The 13,321-nt window shown below is 37.7% G+C and overlaps 1 long non-coding RNA gene and 1 pseudogene across 2 annotated transcripts; both read right to left on the bottom strand.

The window, feature by feature from the left end:
* Positions 1 to 6,972: 6,972 nt before the first annotated feature.
* Positions 6,973 to 10,795, bottom strand: LOC149220771 (DNA topoisomerase 2-like; annotated as a pseudogene). The gene is made up of 10 exons (XR_016249316.1): positions 10,705 to 10,795; positions 10,335 to 10,459; positions 10,050 to 10,238; positions 9,774 to 9,960; positions 9,614 to 9,663; positions 8,928 to 9,353; positions 8,591 to 8,793; positions 8,436 to 8,491; positions 8,258 to 8,348; positions 6,973 to 7,985 (listed from the first exon to the last, which is right to left on the bottom strand). The product of XR_016249316.1 is annotated as a DNA topoisomerase 2-like (transcript).
* Positions 10,796 to 10,972: 177 nt separating this feature from the next.
* On the bottom strand, positions 10,973 to 11,887 carry LOC149220770 (uncharacterized). The gene is made up of 4 exons (XR_016249317.1): positions 11,826 to 11,887; positions 11,475 to 11,640; positions 11,197 to 11,382; positions 10,973 to 11,101 (listed from the first exon to the last, which is right to left on the bottom strand). It is a non-coding gene; the product is annotated as an uncharacterized LOC149220770 (long non-coding RNA).
* Positions 11,888 to 13,321: the final 1,434 nt, after the last annotated feature.

Below are 13,321 nucleotides of genomic sequence, written 5' to 3'. Positions count from 1 at the left end.
ACAAATAAAGCTAGGATAAAAGGTCCAAATTTATGAAATTATTAGTTTCTTCCTTCCCCACCTTTCCATTGTTGTTATTATTATTATAATACTAATAATATTATTATTATCATTACCAGATAGCTCCCTGGATGCCATCAAACATTTAATATTAATTTTATTAGAACAAATCAAGGTACGGATAGAAAGCTAAAATTTCTGAAATTATTAGTTTCTTCCTCCCCTCTTTTTCGCTCTTAGCACTATGACACTTCCTTTCACATCCTACAGTGGATTGAACTTGCAAGAAAATTTGAGGTGAACCCTATATCTTTGCCTCTTCTGTTCATTTTTGTACAGAAGGAGGTATATACATCTTCAGTTCATATTTCTAGCCATTATCAACACCTAATACATGCTTTTGTATACAGGGAATTAAATTTTCATCATGTTTGAACTCAACTATTTGCCTTCTGAGGCTGGCTAAAATGGTTGTTGGGCTGAGGGCCTCCACTGCAAATATTTTTGTTGACAATGGCCGTTACATAGAGTTTATTTTCAAGCATTTTCAAGTGGCTTCTGTGGATGAAGAAAGTGTAGTAGTAGTTCTAGTAAGTTGATCATTCTATACAAGAAATTCTCATCTGAAGCCCTGAGTAGGCTATGAGTGAGACTTTTTGCCTCTACATAAGAGTTCATTAGATAATGTGTTCTACAAACCCCTCTCACATACTCAAATGCATGACTGCCCTATTCAAGAAGCCAGTTATTCCAAGAAGCAATGAAAATCAGCTATAGAATTTACCAATTACAACAACAACCAACCAACAAAAAAAAAATGTACTCAGCAGACTAAGGAAACAAACTGATCAAATAATAATCCTCAAAAGGGTCAATATACTAGGACTCTCCATTCAACTAGGTATTACCACCTATATTTTATCTTGATTTAAGTATATTTCCAGTAACAATTCACCAAACTGTAGTCAGCCTATGTGATGAAACAATATCACCAAAAGTTCAAACTATGCATGTTACCAATAAAACTGTTGGCTAAACCTATAAACAATCTTAATCATCCACTTCTACCAGCCTTCTTAGTATTAGGCTTTTAACAACATGTGTGTGATTAAGTTGTTTCTCATCTTTTATCAGCTACCACGTTTGACAAAAAAGAATTACAAATTTCCTACCTCCACTATCTAACAGATCTGCTAATTTCTGAATCATTCAAAACTTTAACAGGGCCAATATATTGAAATGACACCATGAGAGCCTCAGAGCTTATGCCTCCATTTATAAGCTATCTTAACTAAGCCATTTCTTTTGGTAATCCAAATAACAAAAAAACCATTCCATTTCTTGCCTTTTAAAACAGATATTTTCATCCAACAACTTCTTGGGCATTTTATGGCCAATTTTCGAAGTACTGCATTTGCATTTTTGCTCATCTTGCTTGGGCTATATTTAGTAATCATCACAGTTAATGTAAGTTTTAACTCTATGTCCTAGTCATCTTACCTACCTATACCTACATATGATTAATGCATTCACACTGTTTTGACACACATGAAGGGAATTGAAGTGTTGATAGGTGTTGTAGTTCCTGACATCAGACGGATTGGATTAGTAGCATCTATTGTTTTGCTTGCCTTCATGATCACAAAAGGCTTTTACATTCAGGTATATGTTTATGTTTACTTTGGAAGAAGTTCTTTCAGTCTGGGCTTATAATATTTGTGTTGTTTCAAACTTACCAACAAACAATGTCATGGTCTTGTAATCAACAACAACATACATGTTTCCAGAGGACAAGCGTCAAAAAATTCCATACAAACTGCATGAGTGCAACTGTCAGGTTCTTAGGTTCTTGGTTGAAATAGGATCGTTAAATTACGTTTGTATATGCTGATGGCGAGGATTTCTGAACAATCACATTGACAAAAGAGAAACGTAAATGTGGGTTGAAGTAGGATAACTTCATAAGAATCTGTCTAACTTAACTTCAAACAATTGATTCTACCAATATAATATGACCTAGGATGTTGGGACTGTTGAGCTCTTATTGTTGATACATTTCACAACCTTGTCAGAATGTCTTATCTGGCGGAGCAAAGAGCAAGCGCAATATGCATGGCGCAATATACCATTATATTGTTATTACCATTATATTTTTTCTGGGAGGTCTGGAAATGGAGAAATAAAATCATCTTCAACAACCACCAGATTTCTGAACTGCGGGTTTTGGAAAACATCAAACTGGCCCGGCCCACACTACTGGTTCATATCTGCATACCGGGCCGAAGGTTTCTTCTTGCAAATCTACCCCTACAGTGGTTTTCCCGGCTGCCTATTTTGATGGAGCATCGCAAAGACATATTTGCGGACGTGGTTTCTGGATTGCCTTCTAGCTGGATCAGGGATTCTAGATACATTGGGGTGTTGGCCATGGCACGAACACTTAAGCTGAAGTAATGTCACTCTAAGGTTTACTTTGGTTCACAAAATTTTTGAACATCCCAATATTACACATATATGAGGACTTGGACGGGCACATATCTATCAAACCACTCTTCAAGGCTGGCTCTTCCAAGTACAACAACTTTGGACTTATTATCTGGGTTCATCTATTGCATACATAGGAAGAGAGCATAACCATTTTACACTCTTCAAGGTTGGCTCTTCCAAGTACAACAACTCTGGACTTATTATCCGGGTTCATCTATTGAACACATAGAAAGAGAGCATAACCATTTTAGAGGCAGACTCTCGAAAAAAGGACTTCATGCTGAAGCGAATGTACGACACATTGAGATTAAGATGGAAGGACAAATTCTAGACGCCGGGGTGATGACTTTCTCTGAATAGAACTATTTCTTTGCAGGAATTCTCATATGTACAAGATGAACTTTGCCGGGATACAACATGCTGGACATCCTATCAACCCATTTTGTGTTTTTGATTTGTACATATTACTTTTCCTATGCTTGGTTTGCTGATTCACTTGTCATCATTATGCCTGCACAATACTGGTTATGATAGTCTATACTTCTGGATTTGCCAGAATAGTTTTGACTGGTATAGAAAGATGATATTTGATGTATTTTATTACATCTATATGTTGATCTCATATCACGTGTTTGTAAAATTTCTTTTTGATGAATATATCACTTTTTCCATACTGAAAAATAAAATTAGAGACAACCTTGTATGAAGCAACTTGGTCTTATGTAATTTGTTCAGCTTAATTTGACGGTGCACGTGCTTTTTGTAAATTAACAGCTTGTCTATGGCAAATGTGACGTACATTGAAAACCTGTGAGTTTGTCAATTTGCAAAGAGTTAAAAGTATATCCTTTACTGAATCGTGATAATAATTAATTTCTTGGTATATGTATTACAAACTGATTCATAATGGTGTTGGATTGTAAGCAAGGGTAGTCCCTACAGATTTGATGGGAGATCGAGAAGACTATACAAATAGTTAACCCAGAAGATCTCACGCAAGGTTACATATTGGAAAAAAGATATATCCTATCTAGCTAGACTACAACGGATCTGTGACTGCTGCATGTATGGGCGGTTCTCTGAGAGGCAGAAGCACATCCATCACTGCATTCGTCAAAGAAGCAAAGCCATTACTGTATTCATCAAATAATATGTTTAGACCAAAAATATCAAATAATATGTTTAGACCAAAAATGAGAACGGATCAATGCAGAAGTATGAACTTAAGCCAAGATTTTCTGAAAAAATCATATAGAAATTTTAGGGTCGATAAGTTTCGAATCTCTATCGAGGTTCATTATAGGACATGGTGGAGATTTATTATATGATGGTGATAAACCTTGATAAAGGTTCAAAACGCGTCACCCTAAAATTTTCCATGTGATTTCAAATTTTGACAAATCAGAAATCAGAAATATGAACTTATTTGTTCAGTAAAATTACATTACACATAAATCTTGTCGCATTAAGCAAGATATTTTAATTATCTACAGAGACAGGGACTAACTGCCTCGCAGCTATCCACCTTGTTCATTTTGGTTAAGATTACAAATCTGTGAAGGTTGTATTCGGCGAGCAATGAACACTGTGGCCACTGGACCACGATTGTGTTTATTAAATGTTGTTATATTTACTACTCACTTTCTTCACTGAATCTTTCTCCCAAGTTTTCTTCACTAAAACCTTCTCCCAGTCGTTGGCGTAGCTGCTCGAATACTCCCACACTACATTGTAGTTTGGGACATCCAGACACATCAAGCTTCACCAACGATCTCAAATGCTCAACTTTGGGCAGCACCTGTAAATTGGAACACGGACGCAGCTGAAGAATTTGGAAGCCCTTTAGATCCCCAACTGAGTCTGGGAGCATTTGCAGAGCATGGCACCCTTCCAGGTCAAGACTTTGGAAAACCGTCAACTTCCCAACCGAGTCTGGCAGCGTCCGTAGAGCGCGACACTCGCCCAGGACAAGACTTCGAAGGCCCGCCAGATTCCCAACTGAGTCTGGGAGAATTTGCAGAGCACGACACCTACTAAACATGGCCATTGAATTTCAGCCCTTGACCATTACAGACAAACCATCCACATTTTTTCAAATATCAATGAAAACCATGGCACGGTAGAAAATCCAGAAATTCAAATTGCAGATCTGTTTTATATATTAATATGAATATGAAAATCTTGGAGCCCTAAATCAAACCCAGATACATGAACCATACACTGAAAGTGGAAAATATATTAAAAACAGGCAAGGGCATCATATATATTCCCATGATTGAAAATTAAAAATTTCTCAAATAGAAGTACTGTAAAAGCCACCAAGCTAAACTTTACCTTCTGAGCATCTTTGAAAAGTTTCCTGATAAACAAAATCAAAAGTGTATCAATTTCAGATCTCTCACATGTTTCTTCAGTTTCTTCTCAGAACCCTCACCTAATCATAGAGTACAAATTCCAGCAGCTGTTTGGGAATCCAATTGCTCAAGACATGCATAGAATGAACAATGTCCAAAGTATTTTCAAAGAATAGCAGCGTCTGTGTTATAGTGATATACATGACGAAAGTTCCTATTCCTCCCTCATTCTCACGGCGAAAGTTCCTATTCCTCCTCCGATGTCCAACCCAATTCGAATTGTCTTCTTCTTCAGATTCAATACCTCGTCGACAGAGTAATCCATGGAGCCACCGCCATTTACCCACCTGGTTTTCTCCCGGCCTTGAAGATCGAAGCAGTCTTTGCAGTCATCGAAGCCCTTCTGGTATTTTCTCTGAATGAGGCAGGAGTAATTCTTGCAAGAATATACAGTCCAGACGACACTGTAAAATCAGGGGGGCTTTTCGCATGCTCTCAGGAAGTTGCAACTTCTTCCTTAAGCTCAGCCGTGAGCCCACAGATGTCAAGTGAAAGGTGAAACGTTTTTTCAAGGTTTTTAATATTTTAAAACATTTTTTATTTATTAAATCAGACAGCTAATCAGACGGTTGATTTTTGTTCAATCGTCTAACAAAAAATCTAACGGCTACGATTAGGATAGAAAGGCATTTGGGGGAGTTCACTTCAGAGGGAAACGCCTTACGGCGTAAATATGGATACAGGAAGTATACGAAGTTTTGCATACATACACAGAGCGCCCCTGTGACTCCGCAGCTTGATCGAATTCAACCACAACAGATAAAGCACGCAACTGATAAAAAATTAAGAATACACTACACAGGAATCACAGAAGTAACACAGATTGCTCTGCAATATTTTCATTCATACACAAATTCCTCTCGCTCGACTGTCTTTTATTAAATCAAAACACAAATAAATACATTGTGGAGATCATTCCAGCTCCACGAGAGCAGGACCATAAGATCTAATTTAGCACAATCAAACTAACTCAGTATAAAATATTTTTTATATCCTGCTTTCTACAGTATAATGAAGACAGCGGTGACCTTCCTAAAGTAAAGCAAAAGAAAAATATTTACTGAAGCATCCTCTGAAAGTTAATGTTAATTACTTGAATCACCAAGTGAAAGACATCATGAGACCATTCCATAACGTAATGCCTTATCTCTATTAACATATGAGATACACACCTCGAACTAGATAATCCTTACTACAATGCCGCTCATAAGGCCAGTTCATGCACTCCTACAGAAGTGCTTTCTCCGATGAGAGGCCAGCACTCTCTCCAATACCAAAAAGAGAGTGCTAAAAGGATCAATTAAATGATGAAATGCACAGCCACATGAGACCTACATACTCTACATACCCCACACCATAACAATATAAATGCAGCGATGGTAAATTCTGGAATAAAACAAGATATTTCCGCAAACTATTCCTGCTACTTTATCTGACCAGGCAAATAAGTGTAGAATCACAGATACATGGAAAGCACATTGCTTCTATGCAGATGTGATGTGTAAACAGTGATATACCATTTTCTGGATCTTATGCAAGAGATTTGTGATTCAAAAATGACTAGTTTTTTCTCACATATGAGATCCAAAATGCACACCTGATATCCCAATTGGCGTAGCAGAAACAGAACTGACTTAATGACAAGATGTTAAGAGGCCTGCACCTGATGTCCCAATTGACGTAGGAGAAACATAACTGACTTAATGACAAGATGCTAAGAGGCCTGCACTTTGCAATCTACAATACCAAAAATATATTTGCAGTTGAATGATGGAATGCATCAACAAATGAGGCCTGCGTGCTGTAGATAGACCATGCCATAAAGATACATAAGCAGCAAGATTAAATTGTAGAAGGAACCACAAGATATTTCTAGATATTCTCTGTGACTTTATCTGACCAGGCCAACAAGTGCAGTTAAGTGACAACCACATTGCTTCTATGTGGATGTGATGTCAAAAAGTTGTACAAACATTGTAGTCTATGTCAACTATCATTGATGCTAAAGAAAAGCATTTTTGAAGCTTGCAAGAAGATACTTATGCCATCCAAAGAACCCATCACTGATATAAAATCAGAACCAGAAGAATACTTGGTAAAATATGTACATTGTGCTGAATAGCTTTCCTAGATTGGTCATAATCTTCTATTCATTGATGCTAAAAGAAAAGCCGTTCTGAAGTTTGCCGTAAAAGGCACTAATGATACAACTGTTTTGAAATCAGAACCACCAGAATACCAAGTAAAAGATGCACATTCTTCATTGAGAACCTTTCCTACTTTAGTCATCATCTTCTACAAAATCTGAATCACTGATCTCAACTTCATCTTCATCACTGCTCTCACTCAAGGCATACTGCACAGGAGCTCGAGTCGCTCTCTGTGGCCTGCTTCGCCCAACTGGCTTTGGAGCTTCGTTGACTTCTTCAGGACTATTGGACGAAGATCCAGCAGAGCCATTTGCACTAGGAGGACTTGTATCACTCTCCTGCATCAGCTTTGACATTACTGATCCACTTTTCTTGTTGAAAGGAGATGGTCTCATTTTTCTCACTTTTTTCTCAGGGGATTTCTTGTAAGGTGATGGTTGTACAGCATCAACAGCAGCATCAACAGAAGTAGGCTTTAGCATTTCATCAATCAGCTTTTGTCCCTGGGTTGGCCTTTTGGGTCCTCTCTTTCTAGGTACAGGGGCAGTAGTTGTAGAATTAGACTTGTTAGGGTTTGTTTTCGAGGGTTTGGAGGCCTTAGCAACAGCACGCTTCTTTGACCCCTTCCTAGGAATGGCTTCCTCATAATCAGTGTCGTCATCTTCATCAATTCCAAAATCAGAATCACCATCACTGGCAATAGTGGCCTTCTTTGTTCTCCCATTGGCAGCCTTCTCTTTTGCACCAGCCTTCCTTGGTTGTTTCTCTCCCTCTTCATTTTCTTCTTCTTCTGGAATGGTTTCCATTGTACCATCTTCATCTGACATCTCAACGTAGACAGGGGCAACCTTTTTTGCCCGTCTAGTGGTCTCTTTCTGGTTTGGTTTAAAATCTTCAGTTGGTGAATTTTGTTTGCTTCCCTGATCCTCAACAACTGCAAATTGAAAAAAATACAAGTACTCAGATTACAGAATGCAAATTTATATTAGAAGAGACTGAAGTGCCCAAATAACAAAAGTTTTATATTCATGCATTGTATTTTTTATAGGAGACTGTTTGGTTCTCCCACAATTTATGGACATCATTGTACTCAATAGTCCCTTTGACCTACTTTGTGGTCATTAGTTGGACATAGATATAATTATCTCATCTTATCTCATCTCTTGAGTAAATATCAATTGTTGCAGAAAAAATATGATGAGGAACCTGATTGATCTGTTGATAATCCATTGTTATAAGATGCCAACCGATCCTGCAGGCTGGTATCTAATTCATCGTCCTCATCGCTTTCCACTTCCTGAAAAGATCCAATTCACATCATCCATGTTAAACAACAACATAAATTGGATCCTACGGAAATAAATAGAAAGCAACTTAAACAAACCATTTGTTTTTTCGCAGCCCCTTTCTTGCCGCCTCCACGCTTGGGTTTCGCAATTTCTGCAGATAGATGCCAGGCATACGTCAAAGCTTTTACAACCACAGGGATGACATTTATAACAGTGAATTTCAATCGCAGTGGATTAAAAACAGCATTACCATTCTGTGCATTAGTTGTAGTAAGAGAGGCAGTCGATGCCTGATTGTTGGTGGTTGATTGAGAATCAGTTTTTTCAGCAGTTACAGTTTTTTTGGTATTTTTTTCTCTGGTTTTTTCCTACTTGTCTGAAGATTCTGGCAGAATCATTTCCCATGTTGCTCAATTCATATTCATCATCCTTGGGCTCCTGTAGTTCTTGAGCCTACAAAAATTACAGACAAGTGAGAAACCAAATATACCAAAAGCCATAAGAGTGGATGAAGCAACTCGTTTCTCAGACAGGATGAATCACACAAATCTCGATCTACCAAAGGTGTCAAAAGATGAGGAACATACATCCAACTCCTTTGTAAAGGCATCCAAGTCTTTCCACCATAGAGATTTGGGTGTTGCCTTTTTAAGCTGCTCAACGTCATCCTCAAGCTTGTCTCGTTCAGCACATAATTGCTGCACCTTTTCTAAAGTCAATGTTCCTATTGCCAAGGATAGAAGATACTCATAATCTCCAGCACGAACACCCTTTACTGTCTCAATGTTGTCTTCAGGAGACTCTTCAGCATCTTCTATTGCCCCAGCAATAGCTGCCTCAACAGGTTTTCCCTTCTTGGGGAATGGGGTGAAGCGTTCGTTCTTCAATTCAAGCAGCAACTCTGCACGTTTCTTGTTGCTCACTATGATTTCTCCATTTACAACCCCCAGTATGAATCTAACTTTATTGTCCAATTTCAGCAAATCAAGCTGAAGGTTGTCCAATTGGACTTTCTGGATTCACAATTTCAATTCAATGTTAAAAGCGTTCATTCCAAAATTTTGTTGTTCATTATATGAAACAAAAACAAAATTTGTTGGGCTTTCAAAATTTCAATCCATGGCATCTTTTGACGAGGCATTGCCAAAACAAGTTCTTGGAGACAAAGTAAGACAAAGAGGGCAGGCACAGAAATGGCAGAAAACAAATGTGTTGGTAATGCTAAGCCAGAAAGAAGGCTCTGGCTAAAGAGGATAGCACAGAAAAACCCTACCTTTCTCTTTTCATAGAATTCCAGTCGGATATGATAGAAGTCCTCCAGAACTGCAAGTTTATGAGGTAATCCCATTTAGAACCGTTCTTCAACTCATGCATTTAAATACAAGATTGAAGCCTACCAGACAACCAAATAATGATGAATTTAAGGAATGTACCTTGCTCAGGGGTCTCATATTTATGAATGATTCCCTTTGAGTCAAAAAGATGCATGTTACTTGTATTGATTGTAGTAGTCAGTGTGAATTTCTTTAAAAGACCCTCTTGAAGTGCAATCTTCATATTCTCTTCAGAAAGTGACACCTCAAAATGGACCCTGGTATCAGTATTGTATTCCTTGTAGTCCTGGAAGACAAATATTTTCATTAAAAATCATTTCACGATATTTAAAAATTCTTACGTGTAACCTATTTGTATGAATGACAACAACCCACCCTTATGAATGGATCTTTAATCTTATCATTCCCAGTCATCAACGCTTCCAAAAATTCCTTGTAATCCTGAGTCCACTTGCGAACGGGCAACTCTGTAATTCTCAGTGTGGTCTCATTAATTTCTTCTATGATGCCACTAATCGTGTAACTCACACAATTATCCTTTACAGCTGTTTGTTCAATTGTACCCTGAACACACCCAAGATTAAGAGTGAAAACAACGGTTGAATCAAATTTGTAAAATATTCTGCAAATCTCTATATTGAATAATGGACAGAATATTACCTTAAAACCCTTGTACCAAGGTGTCATTGGCTGCAAGGGTTCATCATTAAGCATGCGCTTTATATTTGCGGCAATATCCCTTGGGTTGTAGTTAGGTACAAAGGAACTCCAACCAGTTCCAATTCCTTCACTTCCATTCACAAGGACCATCAGAATAATTGGCACATATCTAAGCCACATACAGAAAACCAATGAAAACCCATGCTTGCAATAAAACATATATATAACACAAATTCCTGGTGTACAAGACTCCCCAGGGTTATACGAAATTTCTGAATCCCACAATTCGCCATCCTTCTGTACCTGCCTATCAACCTATACACAATTCTGAATACAACAATTTATCACTCTTCTATACCGAACTACTTACCACGTTGGCTCAATTTTCTGGCCATCTTCATTCAAGTAATCCAAGAGTACATCATCGTCTTTTGGGAACAAGAAGCGTGTTATTGGTGACAGGTATGTGAAAACATATCGAGCGCTTGCATGGTCTTTTCCACCGTCATAAACGACCCACATAGGCAGGAGGTTTCATTTAGATGTAAGAATAAATAGCAGTGGTAAAGATCATTAAGATTCAAAAGCAACTACCTCCCTGAATTTCACACCTGGGCTCTGGTACCAAATTGTCCAACCGGGGCAAGAAGGTTAATGTTGTTACTTCCAACAAAATCTTGTGCCATTCCAATAATTGTGCTAGCAAGACTCTGCTCACCGTGATGGTAAGCAGAATGCTCTGAGACATAACCCGAGAATTGAGCCACCTGTTTAAGGAAACAACATTATTATTGTAAATTCCAAGAGTCCGATAAGCACTGCCGATAAGGGAGTAAATAATTTCATGGTAAGATGAGACAACCTTTGCTTGCGTAACAAAATTTCTCTTGAAAGAACAAAACAATATTTTTCTTTGCCCTGGTTTCAAACCATCAACCATGGATGGGATGGATCTTTGCAAATCAGCCATGGAAAATAGGATCAGTTCCTTGTTTACAAAGTCGTTGTACTTGATAAGCTTGTCAGTCTGGTCCAAATATGTCCCCGGCTGCCATTAGATTCATTAATGTTAGAATTGTGAGCAAATTAGCAGTCTTCCATTCAACAACATTTACTCATTATGGAAACTAATTTCATTACCTCAAAAATGTCTTAGCCAGTTCTTTCTGGCCTCTATTTTCTTCTTGCTGAAGGCTAATTCAATTGCATCTCCATCGTCATCGTTAATCCACATGAAGTCTTTTTTATGTTTTTGCAAATTTTTAAAATATTCTTTCCCCTCTTTAGAAGTACTTGTACCGAGACCCTGCATAATTTCAGGAATGAATGGCAAAACAAAAAATAGCTGACCCTAGTAAAAATAGAGCTCGGACTACAAAATATACAAAGAAAACAAATTACAGGGCTTTCGGCCCATTTACAGATAAATCAAAATCCACACTAAATTTTCGGAACTATTCAAAGAAAAAACATGAGACCTTGAAGCTTTACCTTTCTGTGCTTATCGTTGAGCTCCTTCGTGACGGAGGCCTTGTCGTTTGACACCATTTTCAGGGCAGAATGTGGAAGAATATATTATTTACACAATAAACCGGAGTAACAGAGGAAGAAATATCGTTATGTGGAATGGCGATTGGCACTCCGCGCTCTTCATTACCCGGACCGCATCGCCTCAGTGACATTTTTGATCGACGGTTCTGGTGTTTGTAATCGTCTAACATCTCATCGTACGGCGTCAGAGGAAGACACATGGTCAAAATGGGGATGGATCTCAGAGGGAAACGCCTTACGGCGTAAAAATTCAAGCCATTCTACATCAATGTTCGATTGTCGAAGATAGGGCCAATGATTTTGTTGAAGGCCTCATATTTCTGCGACCCCAACATGGGGAATAACCACCTAGTCTGGACCTTAACACAACTCCTTTTCCATTTAAAGTGGTGGCTCCGACTGGGGATAATGGGACTCATTTCCCAGTGTGGGTTTTAAGATGAGAGTGGGTGGTTCATGAGCGTTTGCAATAGGATAATGATAATCTAAATGACTGATTCTATCATGTGCATTCTCTAGCTAACTTATTCTAATATAAACCTAAGTATTTATGTGTGGTATGGAATCTACAAAGATATCTACTTAACACGTGATAATAAAGATTAATCACGCATAAACATAGATGATAACGTATAAGATAATTTCTTTTACTAAATAGTTAGTCAAATAAATTTATAAAATATATCGCATATATGATGAATTATATATATATATATGAAAATTAACAATTTAAGTTAGGCATCATACAATAGTGCACTTAACGCTTAACAGAAAGAATAAATCTCACATACAATTAATGAAAGTAAAGTGTTGTCACTAATTAAACAAAAAAAACAGAATCAATCATATAAGATAATAGTACCATATGTGCGAAGTTCTACTCATTTAACTAATGACATGGATCAACTCCTTTCTTCAAATCAAATTATCTCCTAAAAACACAATAGTGCATCAACAAAGGAACGTAGTATGATATCTAAAAGAAACGATCATGTTCCATAATTTCACCAAAGCATTCACAAACTTACAAAAGTGAATTCTTTGCAAATGTTTTTGATAAAATACTGGACCCTTCTCTAAACACATGAGAAGGGTATAAATACAATTCTAACTAATGTGCAAAAATAGATTACAAAAATTTGAGCAAGTTTCAAACAACCTTCCTCCTAACTAGTTAACTAACTCTACAAATAAACAGTGGCTTGATGAGCAGAACTAAGATGATGATTTGTTGTCTTCCAGCTTTTCCTTCAAATTGCATATATCAGTCATTGGTTTGAGTTGAGGAGGTGCCCCCAAAATGTGTCCTAAGCTGTCCTACGAAAATCACATCAGTGAGAGGTGGCAGCATTTGCTGAGTTGAATAAAGTGAGCAGTTAAGGGTCATGATCTAGCAGTGTGGCTTCATGAGGTATTACCAATACGACTCCCAATTG

Source organism: Pinus tabuliformis, chromosome Q (genome assembly GCF_031772625.1).
Source record: "Pinus tabuliformis cultivar Carrire ecotype Pingquan chromosome Q, CPIR1, whole genome shotgun sequence".
Lineage (NCBI taxonomy): Eukaryota > Viridiplantae > Streptophyta > Pinopsida > Pinales > Pinaceae > Pinus > Pinus tabuliformis.
Note: the sequence above shows the minus strand (reverse complement) of the source record. Positions and strands in the feature narration are given on the sequence as shown.